At 36.4% G+C, this 23,975-nt stretch overlaps 1 long non-coding RNA gene across 1 annotated transcript in view; it reads right to left on the bottom strand.

Annotated features, from left to right (window-relative positions):
• LOC137229211 (uncharacterized) overlaps window positions 1–23,975 on the bottom strand; it is a 640,020-nt gene that overhangs the window by 348,927 nt on the left and 267,118 nt on the right. The window contains exons 5-6 of the long non-coding RNA XR_010945593.1: window positions 15,265–15,435; window positions 14,049–14,139 (exon numbers count right to left, since the gene is read on the bottom strand). This is a non-coding gene — a long non-coding RNA (uncharacterized lncRNA). The remainder of the gene's footprint in view (window positions 1–14,048; window positions 14,140–15,264; window positions 15,436–23,975) is intronic.

The raw sequence follows: 23,975 nt of genomic DNA, 5'->3' as shown, positions 1-23,975 counted from the left end.
ATATAGCTAATTAACTTTATAAAACCTGTTTACTGTGTGCTGTTTCCCTTTATAGTGATTTATTATACATCCTATATCACATATTAAATTATTTTATAGGTTATATTTGGGGGTTCTCTAATATATTTCATTGGTTCCTCTACCCGTAGAACTTTTAAAAATAGTTCTATGATACACTTTGATATTTTATAGGAATAATCCTTCCCTGTTACTCTGATTTATAGAAAGTTCTCCATTATAATAACTTTATATTCTTTCAAAATACCTTTAGAAGTACTTTGTCACATGGAAAACTATCACTGGAATTTTTATCAAAACTATAATTGATTTGGGAATGATTGATACTTTAAAATACTTATTCTTCCTAGTATGATAAGCATCTCTTTATTAAAAACCATTTAGGTAGATTGTTATAGTTTTCTCCATGTAAATGTCCATATTTTCTAATATTAAGGTCATTCTTTTGTCAGTTATCTTTTTACTGGGATTGAAAATGAGATTTCCAAATTATACATTTTCATTTATTGTTGTTTGAATTAATTAATTAATTTGTATTGTTGAAATGTAAAAAGGCTATTGATTTTTACATTTTTCCCAATCAGAACAACAAAAAGAAAAAAAAATAAATGAAAACAGTTTAAGGGATCTCTGGGGCAATATCAAGTATACCAACATTTGAATTATAGGGGTCCCAGAAGGAGAAGAGAAAGAAAAGGGTTTAAAATATATTTAATAAAATTATGGTTGGAAACTTCTGAACCTGGAAAATGATACAGATATCTAGGTATAAAAAGCACAGAGGGTCCCAAACAAGGTGAATCCAAATAGACTCACAACAAGACATATCATAATTAAAATGGCAAAAGTTAAAGAGAGAATTCTAAAGGCAGCAAGAGTAAAACAAAGAGTCGTATACAAGGGAACCCCTCATAAGGCTATCAGCTGATTTTTCTCGAGGCCAGAAGGGAGTGGCATAATATATATAAAGTGCTGAAAGGGAAAAACCTGCAACCTAGGATACTCTACCCAGAAAGATTATCATTTAGAATTGAAGAAATAAAAAACTTCTCAGATAAGCAAAAACTAAAAGAATTCATCAATCCTAAACTGACCTTAAAAGAAATGTTAAAGAGCCTTTTCTAAGTGAAAAAGAAAAGGCAATAGCAAGAAGTAAGAATCTATATGGAAGGAAAAATCCCACTAGCAAAACCAAATATATAGTAAAAAAAAAAGTGGATCAACCACTTAAAAGAAGCTAATATGAAGACTGAAAGACAAAAAAATTGTAAAATCAACTATAACTACAATAAACAGTAAAGGGATAAACATGAAGATGTAAAACATGATATCAAAAAATGAAGCATGAGTGGTGCTGGGAAAACTGGACAGCTACATGTAAAAGAATGAAATTAGAACACTCCCTAACACCATACACAAAAATAAACTCAAAATGGATTAAAGACCTAAATGTAAGCCCAGACACATAGGCAGAACACTCTATGACATAAATCACAGCAAGATCCTTTTTGACCCACCTCCTAGAGAAATGGAAGTAAAAACAAAAATAAAGAAATGGGACCTAATGAAACTTAAAAGCTTTTGCACTGTGAGTGGGAATGTAAATTGATACAGTCACTATGGAGAACAGTATGGAGGTTTCTTAAAAAACTAAAAATAGAACTACCATATGACCCAGCAATACCACTACTGGGCATATACCCAGAGAAAACCATAATTCAGAAAGACACATGCACCCCAATGTTCACTGCAGCACTATTTACAATAGCCAGGTCATGGAAGCAACCTAAATGCCCATCGCCAGACGAATGGATAAAGAAGATGTGGCACATATATACAATGGAATATTACTCAGCCATAAAAAGGAACAAAATTGGGTCATTTGTAGAGATGTGGATGGATCTAGAGACTGTCATACAGAGTGAAGTAAGTCAGAAAGAGAAAAACAAATATCATATATTAATGTATATATGTGGAACCTAGAAAAATGGTACAGATGAACCAGTTTGCAGGGCAGAAATAGAGACAGATGTAGAGAACAAACGTATGGACACCAAGGGGGGAAAGTGGCAGGAGGGCTGGTGGTGGTGGGATGAATTGGGAGATTGGGATTGACATATATACACTAATATGTATAAAATAGATAACTAATAAGAACCTGCTGTATAAAAAATAAAATAAATTCAAAAAATAAATAAATAAAAAAATTAAAATAAAACAAAAAAACAAAACATGGGGAGGGGAGTTAAAAAATGTAGATCTTTAAAATGTGGTTGAATTTAAATGACAACCAGTTTAAAACGAGTAATATAGATCAACATATATGAACCTCATGGTAACCACAAATCAAAAACCTACAATAGATACACAAAAGCTAAAGAGAAAGGAACACGAGCATATCACTAAAGAAAATGATCAAACCACACGGGAAGAAACTAAGAGAAAAAGAAAAGAAGAGAGAAAAACTATAAATACAACCATAAAACAAACAATAAAATGGCAATAAATACATACCTGTCAATAATCACTTTAAATGTCAATAGACTAAATACTCTAATAAAAAGACATAAAGTGGCTGATTGGGTGAAAAAACAAGACCCATCTATATGCTGCTTACACTATATTCACCAGACTAAGACATACAAACACTGAAAGTGAGGAAATAGAAAAAGACACTCCACACAAATGGAAATGACAAGAAAGCTGGGGTAGCAGCACCCATATCAGACAAAATGGACTTTAAAACAAAGTCTATAACAAAAGATAAAGAAGGACATTACATAATGATACATAAAGATGAGAACGTAATAACACTCATTAACATATGCACCTAATGTAGGAGCACCTACATATATAAAGCAAATATTAACAGACATCAAGGGAGAAATTGACAATAATACAATAATAGTAGGGAATTTTAACAACCCACTTACATCAATGGACAGATCATCCAGACATAAAATCAATAAGGAAACAGTGGTCGTAAATGACACATTAGACCAGCTGGACTTACCAGATATCTACAGACATTCAATCCAGAAACAGCAGAGCACACATTCTTGTAGAGTGCACATGGAACATTCTCCAGGATAGGTCACATGCTAGGCCACAAAACAAGTCTCAACAAATTTAAGAGGATAAAACTTATATCAAACATTTTTTCTGACCACAATGGTATGACATTAGAAATCAATTACAGGAAGAAAAATGGGAAAAACACAAACACACAGAGACTAAACAACATGCTACTAAAAATTAACAGGTCAATGAAGAAATCAAACAGGAAATCAGAAAATACCTTGAGATATATAAAAGTTTAAAAGAAAACCCAACTTCCCAAAATCTATGGGATGCAGCAAAAGCAGTTCTAAAAGGGAATTTTATAGCAATACAAGGCTCCCTCAAGAAACAAGAAAAATATAAACAACCTAACCTATCATCTAAAGGAATTATAAAAAGAAGAGAAACAAAGCTGAAAGTCAGTAGAAAGAAGAAAATAATAAAGATCAGAGACGAAATTAATAAAATAGACACAAGCAAAAACCACAATAGAAAACAGCAATAAAACCAAGAGCTATTTTTTTAAGATAAACAAAATTGATAAACCTTTAGCCAAACTCATCAAGAGAAGAAGGGGACCCAAATAAGCAAAATAAAAAATGAAAGAGGAAAGATAACAATCAATATCACAGAGATACAAAAAAATCGTAAGAGAATACTACAAACAGTTATATGCCCACAAATTGGACGACCTAGAAGAAATGGACAAATTTCTAGAAACATATTAACACCCAAGACTAAATCAGGAAGAAATAGACAATCTGAAGAGACAGATCATTGGGAGAAAAAACTCCCAATAAACAGAAGTCTAGGACCAGACGGCTTCACAGGGGAATTCTACCAAACACATAAAGAAGAACTAGTACCCCTCCTTCTCAAATTATTCCCCAAAATTGAAGGGGAGGGAACACGTCCAAATTCATTACATGAGATCACCATTTCCCTGATACCAAAAGCAAAGACACTACCAAAAAAAAAAAATTAAGGCCAATATCTTTGATGAATATAGATTTAAAAATACTCAACAAAACATTAGCAAAAGAAATTAAACAATATATAAAAAGGATCATAAATGAAGATCAAGTAGAATTTATTCCAGGGATGCAAGGATGGTTCAATATCCACAAGTTAATCAATGAGACACCACAGTAGCAAAATGAAAGATGAAAATCATATGATCATCTCAATAGACTCAGAAAAAGCACTTGACAAAATTCACCATCCATTCATGATAAAAATTCTCACCAATATTGGTGTAGAGCAGGGGTCCCCAACCCCTAGGCCGTGGACCAGTACCAGTCCGCAGCCTGTTAGGAACAGGGCTGCACAGCAGGAGGTGAATGGTGGGCGAGCGAGTGAAGTTTCATTTGTATTTAAGGCTGCTTCCCATCACTTGCATTACCACTTGAGCTCCACCTCCTGTCAGCATTATGGTGTATTGTATAATCATTTCATTATATATTACAATGTAATAATAGTAGAAATAAAGTGCACAATAAGTGTCATGTGCTTGAATCATCCCAAAACCATTCCTCCCCCACCCCCACCATGGCTGTGGAAAAACTGTCTTCCACGAAACTGGTCCCTGATGCCAAAAAGGTTGAGGACCGCTGGTATGGAGGAAAGATATCTCAACATAATAAAGGCCATTTATGACAAACCCACAGCTAACATTATACTCAACAGTGAAAAGCTGAAAGCATTTCCCCTAAAATCAGGAACAAGACAAGACTCTCACCACTTCTATTTAACATAGTATCTGAGGTCTTAGCCACACCAATCAGACAAGAAAAAGAAGTAAAGGGGACTTCCCTGGTGGTCCAGTGGTAAAGAATCTGCCTTCCAATGCAGAGGATACAGGTTCAATCCCTGGTCGGGGATTGAATATAGCATGGTCCCACATGCTACAGGGCAACTAAGACTGCGCACCACAACTTTTGAGCTCGCATGCCTCAACGAGAGAGCCCACATGCTGCAAACTACAGAGGCCATGCACTCTGGAGCCTGCGCGCCACAACTAGAGAGAAGCCCAAGTGCTGCAACTAGAGAGAAGCCTAAGCACTGCATTGAAGAGACCGCACGCCATAATGAAAGATCCTGCATGCCTCAACAAAGATCCCATAGCCGCAACTAACACCAGACGCACCCAAAGAAAAATAAATAGAGAAAATAAATAAATAAATAGAAAAGAAAAAGAAGTAAAAGGTATCCAAACTCAAAGGGAAGAAGTAAAACTCACTATTTGCTGATGACATGGTATTATATATCAAAAACCTTAAAGTCTCCACCAAAAATACTATTAAAACTAATATGTGAATTCAGTAAAATTGCAGGATACAAGATACAGAAATCTGTTGCTTTTCTCTACACTAATAATGAACTACTAGAAAGAGAAATTAAGAAAACAATTCCATTTACAATTGCATCAAAAAGAATAAAATAACTAGGGATAGATTTAACTAAGGAGGTGAAAGACCTATATTCTGAAAACTCTAAGACACTGATGAAGGAAATTAAAGATGATACAAATAAATGGAAAGATATCCCATGTTCAATACTACCCAAAGCAATCTACAGATTTAATGTAATCCCAATCAAAATACCCAAGACATTTTTCACAGAACTAGAACAAACAGTTCTAAAATTTATAGGTATCATGCTCCCTGACTTCACACTATACTACAGAGCTACAGTCAGCAAAACAGTATGGTACTGGCACAAAAGCAGACACGTGGATCAATGGAACAGAACAGAGAGCCCAGAAATACACCTATGCACCTCTGGTCAATTAATCTATAACAAAGGAGGCAAGAATATACAATGGAGAAAAGATAGCCTCTTCAGTAAATGGTGGTGGGGAAACTGGACAGCTATACATAAAAGAATGAGATTAGAACATTTCCTCAAACCTTATACAAAAATAAACTCAAACTGGATTAAAGATCTAAATGTAAACCTGGACACCATAAAACTCCTAGAAGAAAATATAGACAGAATACACTTTGACATAAATTGTAGCAATATTTTTTTTGATCTGTCTCCTGAGGCAAAGGAACTAAAAGTAAAAATAAACAAATAGGACCTAATTAAACTTAAAAGCTTTTGCACAGCAAAGGAAACCACTGACAAAACAAAAAGGCAACCTACTGAATGGGAGAAAATACTTGCAAATAATATGAGTGATAAGGACTTAATACCAAAAATATATAAACTGCTTATGCAACTCAATATAAAAAAACCAAACAACTGAATTAAAAAATGGGCAGAAGACCTGAATAGACCTATTTTCAAAGAAGATATATAAATGGCCTATAGGCATATGAAAACATTCTCAACATCGACAATCATCAGAGAATTGCAAATCAAAATAAAAAATGAGATATCACCTCACACCTGTCAGAATGTCAGGAAAAGGTCTACAAATAACAAATGCTGGAAATGATGTGGAGAAAAGGGAGCCCTAATACATTGTTGCTGGGAAAGTAAATTGGTGCAGCCCCTATGGGAAACAATATGGAGGTTCCTCAAAAAACTGAATATAGAACTATCATATGATCTAGAAATTCCACTCCTGGGTATATATCTGAAGAAAATGAAAACACTAATTCAAAAAGGTATGTGCACCCCAATGTTCATACCAGCATTATTTATAATAGCCAAGATATGGAAGCAACCTAAGGGTCCATCAGCAGATGAATGGATAAAGAACATGTGATATATATACACAATGGAATACTACTCAGACATAAAATTAATGAAATTTTGCAGTTGTGACAACATGGATGGACCTGGAGGGTATTATCCTTAATGAAATAAGTCAACAGGGAAAGAAACACTGTATGTTAACACTTATACGTGAAATCTAAAAAAATTAAACCAAAGATTGTATATAACAAAACAGAAACAGACTCACATGTATAGAGAACAAACTAGTGGTTACCAGTGGGGAGAGGGAGGGGGACGGGCAAGATAAGGGTAGTGGATTAAGCAATACAAACTACTATGTATAAAATAAATAAGCTACAAGGATATATTGTACAGCACAGGGAATATAGCCAATATTTTATAATAACTTTAAATAGAGTAAAATCTATAAAAACATAAAATCACAATAGTTTCAGCTGTACACCTGAAACTAATATAATTTGTAAATCAACTGTACTTCAATAAAAAATAGTAAAATAAAATTAAAAAGATTTTTCAGTAGTTATTTTCATACCCTCAGCTGAAGTCAATCAAAGAAAATACAGTTAATTCATTAAGTAATATATCTCTTTCTCACTGAAAGGCCTATTCTAAAATCAAGTTTCTGACGACAAAGTAATAATAATAATGACAAAGTAATAACAATAATAATCACTCCCATTTAGCAAATGTTTCAAAATGGAAGAACTCAATTTTGGAGCTTTATTTTCATTTTTTTCTATCTTAAGATACTACATAATTAAACAGAATTGCTTTAGTCTTATAGCATAAAAAAATTCATAGTCAAATTTTCAATTACTGCTTCTCAGATTCCTCTTCCTTTCTTCTACCACCCAAAGCTGGTTACCCTCTCTCCTAACCATTCTGCAGCTTGATTCATGCTTCCTGATTCAAAATTAAAGCCCATCTGAGAAAGATCAGAACTGGAGGATAAGTATGCTAGAAGTATGAGTGGTGGTGAGGATTTGTGGAAAAATAATATGTGCTGCTTGTTAGGATCAGCCTCTTACTGTTTCTTTTCCATTAAAAGGAAAGTCTAGAGTTGATGCTGCTACTGAAAATGTCCCTGCCTATGATACGTTATTTATTTACACAGGAAAACATTTCCTTACAGCTGTTTTTGAACATTTAAATAAATCACACCTCCCACAATAATGTAGAGATAAGGGGCCAGCAGAGCTCTCAGCTGGCAATGCTCAGCTTAACCCACTTACATTCATTAGGACACAGGAGTTTAGGGCACAGCATTTATTATAATCCGTGACTACAAGAAAATGTGAGATGAAATACATTAAATAAATTAAACATGCATTAAACATCCCTGAATCACAGTTCAATTTCACTAAGTGAACCAACAGTAAATTATTGATAGTTTGGTCCCCTTTAAGAGAACAAAGCAGCGACTGATTTCAGTGTACTGGGTAAATTAGGCACTATATGCATTTCATTCATGACTTGCACATCTCACATCTCACATTGCCACAATACAATTATTTTTGATTTCAAAGTCTGTTCATTGGTCCCATGAAACCGATGGCTTGGAAAAATCGAAGACATGGGAAAGAAACCTCTGAAGTTAATGAACAGTGTGGTGGATTCCTCTATGGATGTGATCACATTGTGATGGGGATATCATGATGGACTCCAGTTCCCAAAGTCAGCATCACCAATAAAAGTAAGAATGCCTTGGTAATCCAGCAACATGTACCAAGGTCTACAAATGGTTAAAATTACCTTTACAATATTCCATTGTGGTATTATTTACAGTTCCCTTTGTTATTTAATAAAGAACATTCACCTCCCGCTGACCAAATAATTTACTGCACATTTTAAACTGTCTAAAGGATTATGGTGTGTGTGTGTGTGTGTGTGTGTGTGTGTGTGTGTGTGTGTGTGTGTGTGTATTTGTGCACAGGGAGGGGTAATTTTTAAGGCAAGACCTGTGAGATATCATCAATCATTAATGTCTTTTTAAATATGGCTAAGATAAATTTAAACCTCAAGATACAGTAGATTCCTTAATCCAGCATTCCATTCTATGCATGCTACCTCTACAAGGTGATTTTCTTTATAATACACCAATAGCAAAGAAAGAAACCGTTAGAGCAAGGAGCTGTGACTAAAGCAGAAGCTGAGTTATTGCTCTGCACTGTTTTCCTCATGTGAAGCTATTATGGACTTGAATCGTGTCCCCCCCATACCAAATTCATATATTGAATACCTCACCCCCAGTGCAACTGTGTTTGGAGATAGGTCTTTAGAGAGATAATTAAGGTTAAATGAGGTTATGTGGGTAGGGCCCTTATAGGATTGGTGTCCTCATAAGCAGAGGAAGAGACACCAGAGATTCGCTCTCTACACACAACCACAAAGGCAAGGCCATGTGAGCACACATCAAGAAAGTAGCCATCCACAAGCCAGGAAGACAGCCTTCACCAGAAACCAAATTTGCTGGCACCATGATCATGGACTTCTAGCTCTACAACTTTTCGAAAATAACTGTCTGTTGTTTAAGCTGCCCACTCTGTTGCATTTTGTTACAGCAGCCTGAGCTGACTAATATGGAAGGTCATCTTTTAATTGTTTGCTCTCCTCTTGTAGCCTCTGAACTTCACTTGCAACTTCCTACCTTCATCCATCTCTTAACTTCAGTGTCCTCCCAGGTTGGGGAAATCAGAGATTTAGACATTGTGGTGTTTCTGTCTTTAATGCAGTTGTGGATTTCTTTTATTTCTGCAACATGTAATTTATTATTTTCTGCTAACCATTCAAACACACCGAAGTTTTGGATCCATGTCTTCTGGTTTTGGCTTTGGTCATGTTGCTTCTATTGCTATCAGAAGTGTCAGTGGGAGCAGACACAGATTGGACCCTAAATATGTGTTTACTTTGCTCACTGGGATCCTAACTGGAAGGATGTAACATCACAGATGCATCAAACCCTCTTCTGTACCAATGTGGTGTCAAGATCTTTACTTTAAAACATGCTTTCAATCTGTCAGATTGCCAAGTTTTAGGATGATGGTGACAACTTTGATGAAGGGCCTCAGAATTTGAGCTTGTGCCTGTGCCTTGATGCTCAGGACATGCTCCATCTTCATCATATTCATCAAAAGCAAGGGCATCACTGCGAGGGAATCCCTGAGAGTTCACCTTTAATAATAATAATAATAATAATAGTAGTAGTAGTAAAAAGCCTGTCTTGGTGGGTCATTTATGGGATGAGGGGGCTGTGTATTCTTCTTGCATCAGTACATTTATTTTAGTTTCCTATTAATTCTTATAGTTTTTCAGTTCATTCTTCTTTTTTCTTAGTATATAATTATACCATCTGCAAATGAGGATAATTTTGCATTTCCTTTCTAATAATTATACCTCTTATTTCAGTTTCATACCTTATGGCTTTGATTAGTGCTTTCAGAACAATTAGATAACAATGATAATAATAGGCATTTTTGTTTTCCACCTGATTTTAATTGGATATTATTAAAAATGAAGTCCGCCATTGATTTGAGATGAATATTGTTACAGAAACAACATATGTTAGTGAAATTTTATATGTGAGTTCAAAAAGATAGTTAAAAATAAATGAGTGTACATTTTTTCTAGATTTTTTCTGATTTTATTGAAATTACCAAATTTTTTTTTCTTTCTGACCTATTGTAGGAAGTAGGACACTAATTGTTTTCCTAATAATCAACTAATTTTGTATAATGCACATGATTTTGAATACAAAATGGATAAACCAGACCACCCTCTAAGGAACGTTTAATCACTAAACATGTTGAACACATTTCTGCCCTGTAAAAGATTTATATTCAACTATGATCCCAATCAGCAAGCTTCTCTTCCCACTAAAGGGAACAAATTATAATCCTTTCAACTGCTGCAGTAAATAGAAAACAGACTGCTGATTATACAGAAAGAGGAAAAACAGACATAGGACAGAGCATGCAGATTAGAAAGGAGCCATTCCCCCCTCAATACTAAGTAAATAGAAGTAGGCATTTTGCAAAGTGCATTAAAGGGAACAGACTGCTGTAGAAATCAATTGATAAAGACTTGTCAACTAAAACAAACTTTGAGCAATTACATTAGCAAATAATTAGAATAATGTGTAAATAGTAGTAAGGACCCTGCAACAAAGGAACCACATGGATCCGTGTCTCCTCCTTTTGTGCCCATAGCATTCTGGGCTTATCTCTATTATTCAGTAGTATATTTAGTATCAGGAAGGATACTACTGAACAACAGGACTTATGATTGCAGTTATGAGAAATAATTTAATGGCATTAAGCAGGAAGTGCCCTGACACTTTGCAGTGGGAGAATATTTGTCTCCAGCTGAGACTCCAGCAAGTAAACAATGATTCCTGTCCAGAGGAAATCTATTTAACTCTCCCTGTATTAAAAGCATAAAAGAAATTCATGCACAGAAAGAACTCTCATCATGGCCAAAATGCAGCAGGCAGAGCCACTGAGTGGAAGGTGACTTATCATACATCATAGTTACTGGAAGTTTCCATATGGAGCTGGCACCCTATATAATATATTGAAAAGCCAATCCCATAAGAAACAAGTGATAAAGATTTGGAAAGAAGTATCCTGTAGTGAAAAGATGGTGGGAGTTAACATCAGGGAGCTGAATCTTGGTTGAGATATTTCTACATGTCCATGAGCAGTTACATAAAATCTGAGACTATTCTTCTTCATCTGTAAAAAGGATATAATAATATTCACCTTGAGAAGATATCAAAACTATTTGAAATGTGTATGTTTAGCACAGGGCCACATATGGTAAGTATTCAATAAGACACGGTTTGTTACTTTATTATTATTGAAGCAAACCTAGAGAAATATAACAGATACTTTAAAATATATTTAGATAGAAATGAAGACCCTGACACAAAGAAGTGACATTTTCAGGACAGAACACTGTGGGGCAAGAATGTGGAACACAGAAAAATATAAATAAAACTTGGGAAAGAGAACCTCAGTATGCATGAGGGTGGGGAGGGAAGGCTCTCCCCTAAGCTCTTAGTCAAAATTAGTCCCTCAGGGAGGAAAATGGGAAATTTGTATCTGAGTACACAATATATATTTTACAGGTATTTGAATTTATGTTCATATTAAGGTATAATAACATATGCATTGTTTCATTCTGAAGTATGGGATCCACAATTCTCAAGGAATCTTCTCTTGATCACCATAAAATTCCATGTTACATAACCACATACAGAGACAGCCTCAAAAGAGACCCCAGAAATTCTGGAGTCCAGCATGAGCAGAATGAGTAAGCAGTACCTTTTACAGAATCATGTTTTAATAACACTCATTTTTGCCTGGCCAGATTATGTATCTTAACACATCACCTTGTATTTTATGTGTTTGTTTCAGTGCCTGTGACTACTCATTTAACTGTGAGTTCCCTGAAGGCAGGTACAGTTTTGCTCACCCTTGTTTCTTAACATCATGCACGACAAGCAGAGCTGCCTTAGGGCCACTGTAGGACTTAGACACTTTTTAGAAGCACCGCCTCACATCATTTGAAACATGTTAAATTTTAAGAGCCACATTATGGCTCATTAAAATGATTATTTTTACTATAAAATTTTAAAGATATTTATAATTCTGTTTTTGGAATTTGGCTATAAGCCAAATACTTTATGATTGGTGCTAAATTCTCCACAGTGTCATAATGCACACCCAGGAATTCTTGCAAAGTGAAATAATCTAAATAACAAATAGTTTTCAATGGTCATGAAATTTTAATGGAAATAAACCTTAACAATTAATGAGGTTGGAACAATGTTAATTTTGGTAGACATTTAAACATTTATCTAGAAACAATAAATGCTGGAGAGGGTGTGGAGAAAAGGGAACCCTCTTGCACTGCTGGTGGGAATGTGAATTGGTACAGCCACTATGGAGAACAGTATGGAGGTTCCTTAAAAAACTACAAATAGAACTACCCTATGACCCAGCAATCCCACTACTGGGCATATATCCTGAGAAAAACATAATTCAAAAAGAGTCATGTACCAAAATGTTCATTGCAGCTCTATTTACAATAGCCCGGAGATGGAAACAACCTAAGTGTCCATCATCAGATGAATGGATAAAGAAGATGTGGCACATATATACAATGGAATATTACTCAGCCATTAAAAAGAAATGAAATTGAGTTATTTGTAGTGAGGTGGATGGACTTAGAGTCTGTCATGCAGAGTAAAGTAAGTCAGAAATAGAAAAACAAATGCCCTATGCTAACACATATATATAGAATCTAAGAAAAAAAAAAAAAGGTCATGAAGAACCTAGGGGTAAGATGGGAATAAAGACACAGACCTACCAGAGAATGGACTTGAGGAAATGGGGAGGGGGAAGGGTAAGCTGTGACAAAGTGAGAGAGTGGCATGGACATATATACAATACCAAACGTAAAATAGATAGCTAGTGGGAAGCAGGTGCATAGCACAGGGAGATCAGCTCGGTGCTTTGTGACCACCTAGAGGGGTGGGATAGGGAGGGTGGGAGGGAGGGAGATGCAAGAGGGAAGAGATATGGGAACATATGTATATGTATAACTGACTCACTTTGTTATAAAGCAGAAACTAACACACCATTGTAGCAATTATACTACAATAAAGATGTAAAAAAAAACCCATTTATTATTTTTAATTTTTCTGGGCTTTTTTCTTTTTAATATTTTGGAATCAATGATTTTTTTTTCAGTTCTTAAATATTGTCAATGACCTTTGAAGAGCCAGAAGGCATACTGGTACACCATGGAGTAACCAGCACTGATGGCATAAAGTAGTTGGCCAATTAGTATTTCTGGATTAGATTGGTAATTTGAGAATATACACATGCCACTGGGTATCAGCCAAAGCCACAGCATGGTTTATGGTGCAGTTTTATTTAGTGCTGTCGCTACTAAGCCATTTTACACATAGCAGTGGTTGGCTATGTCAGTAATAATGCTGGCAAGTTGAGAAAGCAGCATTTCTAGAACAAGAGGGTTAAGTTCGCTGTCAGAACAGGCCAGAGGCTGAAGTCATCCCATAGATGTCAGCAGGGGGAAACCCACGTGAAAGCCGACAACCAGAAGTCAAACACCCTCAGATTTTGGAGAGAGAAGTCGGGCCTCACACATATTGGCAATATTAGAGCCAGGCTTTGTGGCTGATACTCATAAAAGGAGAGAGAGCTGCCAGGTGGACTCACAAACATTTCTCTGATTCCACCTTCTCTAGGGAGACCTACCTTGACAACCCCTGCTCCCCAGACCGAGTGTGAATGACTGCAATGAACAGATGCTCCTGAGCACAGGAGGCCATCTTATTCCTCAGATGTACTGTAACAGAAAGAAAACAACAACTTGAAATAGTTGAGAGAGACATTCAAGAGAGCAGTTGGATCAATCCTAGGGTGAGATGGCTTGTGTTTGCTTAGTCACCATCACCCTGGTGGCAATTCTGTCACTCTTAAAGAGCCTTTACCTGTCCACACTGGACCTCTAGGTCTCAACTGGGTCACTATCTTCCCAGGAAACAGTACTGTATTCAAGACTGCACTGTCATCTCTAGGCAGGCTGGAAATAGATTTGAGTTTTAAAGCCTATCTGGATGGATATGATTCGTAAAACCTCTGATTTTTGCACATCGGATTATACTTTCAGGATCGTTCCAGGGTGAGAATCCTAAACACTAGACTTGGAACAGAGTCTAGGTAGATTGCTATTTACAACTGAAAATTTCATTTGCCTTAATGATTCCCAAGTATACCTGAACCTTAACTGGATATCTAATTAACTCCAAATTATGCTTGAATTGCATCAATTATTCAACATTTTTCTTAAAGTGTGATGAGTACAGAATTACCAGTCATCTGTTGGCAGAAAGTTAAGACCTGTACAAAATACATCTCTCTTGGCAATATGTCTCCAGAAATTTGATAATCATATGCATGTTTGGATGCTCTCTTACTAAAAGCTTTTGTGAGATACACAAATGGCAAGTATTGTGTTATAGCTGTCATACTTTAGATAAAATGACCATGTTGCTGGAGCAGAATTAACTAGTCCAAAGATGCTAAGCCTTAGAGAAGAGGGCTAGGAGCTAACATGCACTGAGGATCTACTACGTGTTAATAAGGTCTCTCTCTCCTTCTCACTCTATAGATACAGATAAAGATACATCTTTTGTAAGCATTGCATCGCAATTCTGTTTGTCTGTAACTCTGACCTCTTTCAAAGCAAAATCTGGTACCATGTATAACACAAATAGGATTCTAGATGATTTTGGAGCACTTTCTTATTTGCTTAATAACTTTCAGTGGCTCCCTATCTCCCACTGGATCAAGTTTGAATAATTCTGCCTGCTTTTCAAGGTCCTCACTGGTCTCCCTACCCAGCCAGGCTTATTTCTTTTTCTTTCCCACATATTTCCTCTGAGTAACGTGGATCAGTATTTGCACTGACCTGTAAACATATCCTCATTGCCACCTCCAAGGTTCTTTCTTTCCTCTTCTGTCACCTATGCAAATTGTCACCAATTCTTCAAGGATCCCTTCACAGTTCATCATTTAGCAGAGTTCAGTGAGCAGAAATGCTACGGACTTTTGTTGTTGTCATGTTGTAACATGATCTTACCTATAATACAGTAATTCACAAAGCATGGATTTAAAACAATGACATTGTAATGAAGTCAGTGGACATTTATGGCAAAGGAAGCTTTGAGGCTTTATCTCTTTAAAATAAAGCAAAACACATAGCTGAAGCTGAATTGCAAATTACAACTCTAAGTCCTTTGGAATTTAAGGGGTAGCATTTTTCATGAGACCTTAGGTCAACAATGTGGCATTTAATCCTCCACTGAACACTTGAACATAAGCTTGACAAACTCCATTTTTAAAGTTATCAAGTTCTGAAATACAGTCAGTACACAGTATTTGAATCTACGGTGCTACCATCTCCATAATAAATAAAACTTGAGGGGTAAATAAAATATCCACCTTCTTTTTCTTTTCATGAAGGGAGACTGCTCTCCAAAACTGCTCTATAATTCAGAATAAAACTCATAGAGATTAAGCATAATAGTTCATATTTTCTTTATAGGCATTACAAGTAAGCGTAACTATCAAAGTCATACAACTTTTTAGTTTTGAATGACATTCATTGTTCAGCAAAGGTTTTCTACACTATGGTTTTATGAAATCAGGCAGTTGTCAGAATTATTTATGGAAAGTTTCTTATATTTAAGGATTTTAAGCATAATTTTTAAAAATATCATTTTATGAAGATTTAAGATAATGAACACCAAATGAAATGACCCATTCTTAGGTAAATAGAAAAATACAGTGCAATTATACATGTCAGATGATCAGGTTTGAATCTGCTACTTTTAATCTAAGGTTGTTGATCTGGTAAGAATTTCCTTCTATATAATCTAAAGTTACTTTTCAGTTAAAAAAAAAAAAATCCAACAAGGAAACACAGGCCCTGTGCTAGGTGCCAAGTGGTCAAAATCAGACACAGTTTCTGTCCTAGAGTTTTCAGGTTTGTGGAGAAGACAGACATGATGTACCAGGAAAGTAATAGCAAAATTAGACACGTTTCTGCCCTCAAGGAACTAGGCTACTGTTAGGGAGGGACAGTACTGTGTAAGTAAACAAACAAATACATCATTCCAAATCACAGTTGATCTTATGGAGAAAACATAGTGTACGGTGATGAAGAACAACAAGGAGAGGGACTAATTTAGACAAAGAGTTAAGAGGTGCTTTTCTTAGGAGAGACACGTGTGCTGAGGGCTAAAGTGTGAGAAAGATCCAGCCATTTAAAGAGGTGTTAGGGAGACGCAAAAGCATGTATAAAGGTCCTAAAACAAACAAACAAAAAAGGTCAGTTTGTTCAAAGATCAGAGTGCATGCCACAGTAGCTAGAACAGAGGATGGAAGAGAAGAGAGACATGAAATAAGTTTATAAAAGATAGACTGCAGTCAGATCATCAGAACCATATAAGAAGTATCAAGGAATTTGAATTAGATCCTATGTACAACGGGAGAGCATAAAGGGGGACAAAAATGATTTAAAGTTTAAATTGTTCCTCTTGGCAAATAAATAGACTGTGAAAGAAGGAAGTCCAGTTGGACACTATTGCTGCCCTCCAAGGAAGAAGAGAGAGCATATTGTACTAGAGAGAAAGATAGAGAAATAGAGACCTGAGGTAGATTTCGAATCTAGACTCAAAGAATCTGTTGCTAGATTGGCTGGGGCAATGCAGAGGATTAAGAAAAGTAAATTAAGGATGACGCCCAGGTTTCTGGCTTAAGCAACTAAGTGGATACTACTGACATCTACTGAGTTGAGGAAGTTTGAAAGTAGAATGAAATTTAAAGCAAGGTGGGGTGGGATAGAGAGGAATTCAGCTGTAGTCACAGAGATTTTGAGATGCCTGTGAGATATTCTTTTTGAAATGTCAGGTGGGCAGTTAAATAGGTATATGAGGATACATTTGAAATGGGCATAATTGAGGGGTCCTCAGTCTGTAAATGATGAATAAAGTGATAGTAATAAGCAGTATCACCAGAAGAGAAAGGGTAAAGAGAGAAGAGAAGGGGATCCAAGCCCAAGTTCCAGGGCAAAAAGTAAAAGTAAGTAAGAGACTGAGAAGTGGCCAGTGAAATCTGGGACACCAGACATCAAGCAAATTAAAAGATGAGAGTGTTTCAGGATATGTGTTGCATTACTGAGAAGTCAAGTACTCTTGGCTTTTACTCATTTATGGATTAACACCTGGGGGTTTATTTTAAAAGGTAAATAATGTTATCAAAATAACATCATGTAACAGTAATAATAATTCAGATAGAGTTGGTAAGCTACTTCCACATACATTATCTGACTTGATCCCAACAATAAGTATATTTTATTACTGATTGCATTATACACTTAAAGACACTGGGGCTCTTGCGAGCAACTAATATTTAATAATAAATTCAACAAGTATTGTGAACTCCTGTTGTGAGAGGCAAGTTCTAGACTCTGCAGATATATCTGTGAACAAAAGAAATCACTCCCCAGTACTCACAGGGACAGTATCCTTTGCAATGATTATAGAGTACCACACAAGGCTAATAATTATTAAGAAGTGCAGAGTTTTGACTGCCGAGGTTCACTTTCTAAAATCTTAATTACATTTTATTAACAGTTCAGTAGTGGTAGGTATATTCTAATTGTTGTGCAAGAGGTTCACTTCTTTGAATTCTTGTTACTGTGTTGAATACAAAAATAATACAAGTTTTATGTATTTGAAGACATACTATATTTAGTAAACTAAATATATATGGTTACTCTATGTCAATATATGACATATTGGGGGAGCATCTATCTGCATCTTAAACCTTTCAGAAATCTTACTCACAGAGTTCTTTTTTTTTTTTTGCGGTACGAGGGCCTCTCACTGTTGTGGCCTCTCCCGTCGCGGAACACAGGCTCCAGACGCGCAGGCTCAGCGGCCATGGCTCACGGGTCCAGCCACTCCGCGGCGTGTGGGATCTTCCCAGACCGGGGAACAAACCCGTGTCCCCTTCTGGGAAGATCCCACACACCGCGGAGTGGCTGGACCCGTGTCCCCTGAATCGGCAGGCGGACTCTCAACCACTGCGCCACCAGGGAAGCCCTCACAGAGTTCTTAATAATAGCAATGTTTGCCAAGATAAAAGCATGAAAATCTGTCCTGTTTGTGTCTGACCAAGTCCTTATCCATTTGGGCATTGTCCTGATAGTCTATCAAGGCAGTCATTGGAACATATGTGTTTCCTGAGCTCCCATACATATTCTCTATTTTGTTTTCATGGATTACCGTAAGTTTTAGAACTACTTTGACAAAATGCAAGGTTGCTAAGTTTGTGCTTTTTCAAACAATGCAGAAAAAAGAAATATCAACATATTTAATAGCATATACTTTATCTTCATTTTCTTATCCTCTTTTCCTTTAGGAATTTATTCCTGTCTAAAATAATATATGATTCCACAAAAAATGTGGCATCTTATCTGTGAAAGAGTCAGATAACATTAGCGCTTGGTGGATTTATCAATATGTCTGGCACTTAAGAGATTTATGTGTGGGTCATTATGACAGGACATATGTAACGTTGATTTTTGTGGCTGGATTCATGCTATCTGGACTTGACTGTATAATCTTGTGTAAGAGCTGCAGACCCTCTGAAAAACTGCTTTGCATTTGTGCTTCTGTTTTGGATAAAATCCATAGTTTAGATTTCTTTGCCCTTCAAAATGACCATGATGGTATCTGTGGCTTTTTTTTTCCCCTTCTGGAATTTACTTTTACTGAAGAACACTTTCTTTTTAAGAAATGAATTTCACTCCTGCCATGACTGAATCATTCTTAAAGCAACTTCAGTTTTACAGAGAGATTTTTGTTTTTCTTCCTTGGCATTTCATAAGGTTAAAGAAGACCTTAACGATAACCTTTGTGTGCAGTACCTACAGTCTGCAGTCATTGGTACATGAGAGTAGATGAATAACTACGTTATTTCCATTAAAAAGAAAAAAAAGACTTAAAATTCTATTGAAGCAAGTGTGAGCCAGACCAATGTTTCTCAGGGTGGTGGCATTATCCTACAGGGGAAATTTTTTTAAGCATGGGCTATTTTGGGTTGTCATAACAAGACTGGGCACCACTTGTTTTTCATGAGAGAGAGACAAAAATGCTGTGTGTTCTATAGTACACCAACCAAGAATTGTTCTACGTCCCACATGACTTTCAAATGTCCTGCTGGTCATTTACATAGACAAAAATCTGTTTATAATCTGAGCCTAGAATCTAAGTAAATTTTACAGTAAGCACAGTGTATTTTACATAGTTTTCCCTATAGAGATTTTTCCAGGAATGCCAGTACTAAGCAAATTGTGGAAATATTTTATTTTGCTTTATCTGGACTTTAACAAAGAATTGTTTATAATTTCACAAAATCATATCCCTGACAGCAATGTCACTTGTGACTTTTGAGTCACCAATATAACCAATTCAACACACCTGCATCAACCTGTATTTGGAACAGTCACATGTCTGGAATTCCATGTATAGATGCAAGCATCCCACAACTTCATTTTATTTTCTTGTGTAGTCATGACTATTTTCATATTACAATGCATATTATTTCACTTAAATTTATTTCATTTGTTTTTCTTTTATAATAAAAACAGATCATTATATTGGTTTTTTAATATTACACATAGGATATAGTATCTACAATTTAATCTTGAGATTAAAAAGGAGCATTACAAAACATTTGTTATACAAAGGGTTATTGGTTGAACACTAGAGAGAACTTTTGACTTCTGAAACTTATGAGATAAGGGGAACTGTATTATCTCCTGTCTAAAGGGTTTTAGATGCTGTTATTCTGGACAAATTACAGCAGCTTCCCCACCAACTATTTGAGAGCACTGACTAGTTATATTGAAGAGATGTACACCAGGAATTCACCCTTTAGCATCTCTGTATATATGATAGATACAATGGTTTGTTTCATAATGGTCCTGAGAATGAGAGCTACTACCCTGATCTCTTGGATCAGAGCACAGCCTGGAATAAATGTCATTGTAATATAGTGAGAAAACATATCAGAAGCGGCCATTTATGGCCCCATTTATTCAGTCCTGTGTTGGTCCTTGAACCAACCTATATAGCCTGAGGGCCCTGCTGCCTCAGATAGCTTGAACAATAAAGTCTTTCCCCATAGGTACACATCAAACTTCTTTGCTCCAGGAAATTTTATCATTGATCTGTGAAGCTGTAGTCTGCTTGACACTCTCTATGGCTCAACCTGGTATTACAGTCCAAGAAAATTCAGGTAGGCTGTGTGCCCTTAGTCCTCCTCTTCTCCACCCTGCCCCCTCCCTCCAAAGGCTTCCAGAACCATATACAAATGTGCCCTCTGATGGCTGATGATCATCTCATTGTTTTTTTGACACAGGCTCAGCTTTTCACTGTAGTCATTGAACATTTAATTATATGAAATTCACGTAATAAAAAGTAACTAACTTATAAGGTTGTGATAAAATCTTAGCCAGAGGCAAGGACGTTTTTAAAAAATCACCCTAATATATCCAGGCACTCTAGTATAATGGTTTTTGTACACAGAATCTGAACCCAAAATTCTCAGGTGCCAATGACAGCTCTGCCATTTATCAGCTCTGTGACCCTGGTCTAGCTACTTAACCTCTCTGGTTTAGTTCTTCTGCACAATAATAGTGATATTATATATCACAATAATAGTGATATTATCTGTGATAATAATAGTACATATCTACCACATAGGACTGCAGTGGGGATTAAATCAGTTAATTTATGCCAAGTGCCTAGAACAACAGCACCTTGCACATAAAAAACATTCAATAAATATTAGTTATTATCCTTAGGATTATGTTTCTGTTTCTAGGGATATTTACTTATACTTTCAAAGACATTTACTTTACAGGTTTTTCAAGTGAAAAAGAGATCCAGATGCTCCTTTGCTCCTCCTTCAATTCCTCTTGTACTCCAGCAAAAGCATGAGTCCCTCTTTTTCCAAATCACAAGTATGTGAAAAATTAAAATACTTTCCCATGACCTCATGTACTTAAAAATGTGTATTAGGGCTTCCCTGGTGGTGCAGTGGTTGAGAGTCCGCCTGCCTATGCAGGGGACACGGGTTCGTGCCCCGGTCTGGGAAGATCCCACATGCCGCGGAGCGGCTGGGCCCGTGAGCCATGGCCGCTGAGCGTGCACGTCCGGAGCCTGTGCTCCCGAGAGGCCACAACAGTGAGAGGCCCACGTACCGCCAAAAAAAAAAAAAAAGTGTATTATGTCTTCCTTCTTGTAAATGTGAACCAAGAGGTGCTTTGGGCATGGGAGGCAGAGGTAGTTCTGTTTAGAGGCTTAGTCATTATGTTTAATTCTGATCCAAGTATGTCCTGGCTTCATCTATAAATACAGGGATACTACGTAGAATTCTTGCAACCTTACAGCACCATCCTTTATACTTTTTTGAATATTTGTTTCTTCTTTTGGAAAATAAGATTTCAACCTTCTGTTCACATTGTTATTCCAATATGTCTAATACCTCTTCATTACCGTTCAGAACACCAGTGATTACCACTGCACCCAAACATCAATTAATGCTTGATGATGATTATGATGTTATGTATCCAAAACAGAGGAGCCCTTGATTATTCTCCGTCTCTGTGTCATATCTTCAGGGTATATCTTTAATAAATAGAACACTAGATCATCCCTTTGGACTGACTTGCCTAATAATCAGTAAAACTGATTTTGCACCCTGAATTTACTGTAACTTTTTTTTTTTTTTTTTTTTTTTGCGGTACGCAGGCCTCTCACTGTTGCGGCCTCTCCCGTTGCGGAGCACAGGCTCTGGCGCGCAGGCTCAGCGGCCATGGCTCACAGGCCCAACCGCTCCGCGGCATGTGGGATCTTCCCGGACCGGGGCACGAACCCGTGTCCCTTACATCGGCAGGCGGACTCTCAACCACTGTGCCACCAGGGAAGCCCTACTGTAACTTTTTTGTCTCACCTAGGAAGCACAACCTAAAGGTTATGAAGTTCTAGCCTTCTCTCCTCTGTATAAATTAATAATACTAGGATCATGCCCCCTTCTATTGACTTATATTTAAAATACCTGACATAAGAATTAAGGAAATTCAGCCAGATTTAATCCTTGCTCTCAATAGTTTACATCTCTTTATATTTACTTTTCCATTCCTTCTTTTCCTATTTTTTTTTTTTTTACAGCAATCACTTTGTGGTTTTTATTCCTGGATAATGTTAATGGCTGGATTCTAGTCAACTGGTTAGAACAATGGGGTTGATGACAGGTAAAGATGAGATCTGCTGGGCCTGAAATCCTGTCCTCAGCAATATTTCTTTTGTCTCCTGGGATCCATTATAAGGCAGTACCATTTCATACAGTGTCATGTAATTGTTATATAACACCAGAAATATACTCAAATTTTCAAAGAACTAGAATAAATCTTCCATCCATATAGACATAATTAGAATGATACATTTTTATGTCTACCCAATTCCCTTAGATGTATGTGCTATATTTCCCAAAAGAAAAAGGAAACAAATCCTATGAAATCTGTCAGGGGGTCCCCAAAGGACATTCGGTTGCTTGCTTTAAAAGCACCAAATTTCAGAGAAGCTTGTAGCTGTCCATAACTCAAAGGATTCCTCACTCAAAGACTAATGTCTTTGCTGCTGCACATCATTGTGATTTTCCCTCATAACAGAGGATTCAGAGGTATTAAAGAGGTCTCAGTAAATCAACATTCTTTTATGATAAATTTTAATTAATCATTTGAGTAAGGCAATGTGCCACTACATACATCATATGGAGGAATTCATCACAGTGTCACTTGCTTATTAAAACTTATTATTTAAAAATAATCCTTATTATCATAAAAGCTCCTTAAAGTGGAGGAGGGAAAGATATAAAATGAGGTAGAATGGAGAAAAAGAAAGAGAGATGGATGGAAAGAAAACCCATGTTGAAGACAGGGATGCATTGTAATATTTAAATGCTAACAGTGTGTCTTTGTCACTCATCATGCTTGGCGGTGCAAATGAACAAAAAAGTGGGGAAAAGCACAGTATGTTAAAGCATTATGGGTATGTCAGATAAGCAGTCTGTCTGATGTTTCCACCTCTGCTGGAAAGCTGGCTTAAAACTGTGTGACCTATTCTCCAGATGTCAAAGATAAACTTCAGGGATTGTGTAATTCCTCCCACTCTGATAGAGATAAATATGTTCATATTTTTCCCAGCTAATCCTCCTTGTTGGATGATAACATAAGGCTGCATCCACATGACATACAGAGATTCAAGGCATGTGAACAAGCATCCAGGCATCCATAATACTGTCTGCCCGCTAGGTCATCTTGTTATCAGGGGTCCTTTCAGATTAAATAAATTTGCTGCAAGTTAATGTAAAAATAAATCCACGAACCTGAATCCTCTAAGGCAGCGGTACCAGTCCCTTCATGCACAAAAGAATTGCATGGGAAAGTTTTTAAAAATGCTGATATCCAGGTACTATTAAAGACAAATTAAAAAGGTCTCTCTGGATTTGGGGTCTGGACATCAGTATTGTTTTTCTAAAAGTTTC

Source organism: Pseudorca crassidens, chromosome 8 (assembly GCF_039906515.1).
Source record: "Pseudorca crassidens isolate mPseCra1 chromosome 8, mPseCra1.hap1, whole genome shotgun sequence".
NCBI lineage: Eukaryota > Metazoa > Chordata > Mammalia > Artiodactyla > Delphinidae > Pseudorca > Pseudorca crassidens.
Note: the sequence above shows the minus strand (reverse complement) of the source record. Positions and strands in the feature narration are given on the sequence as shown.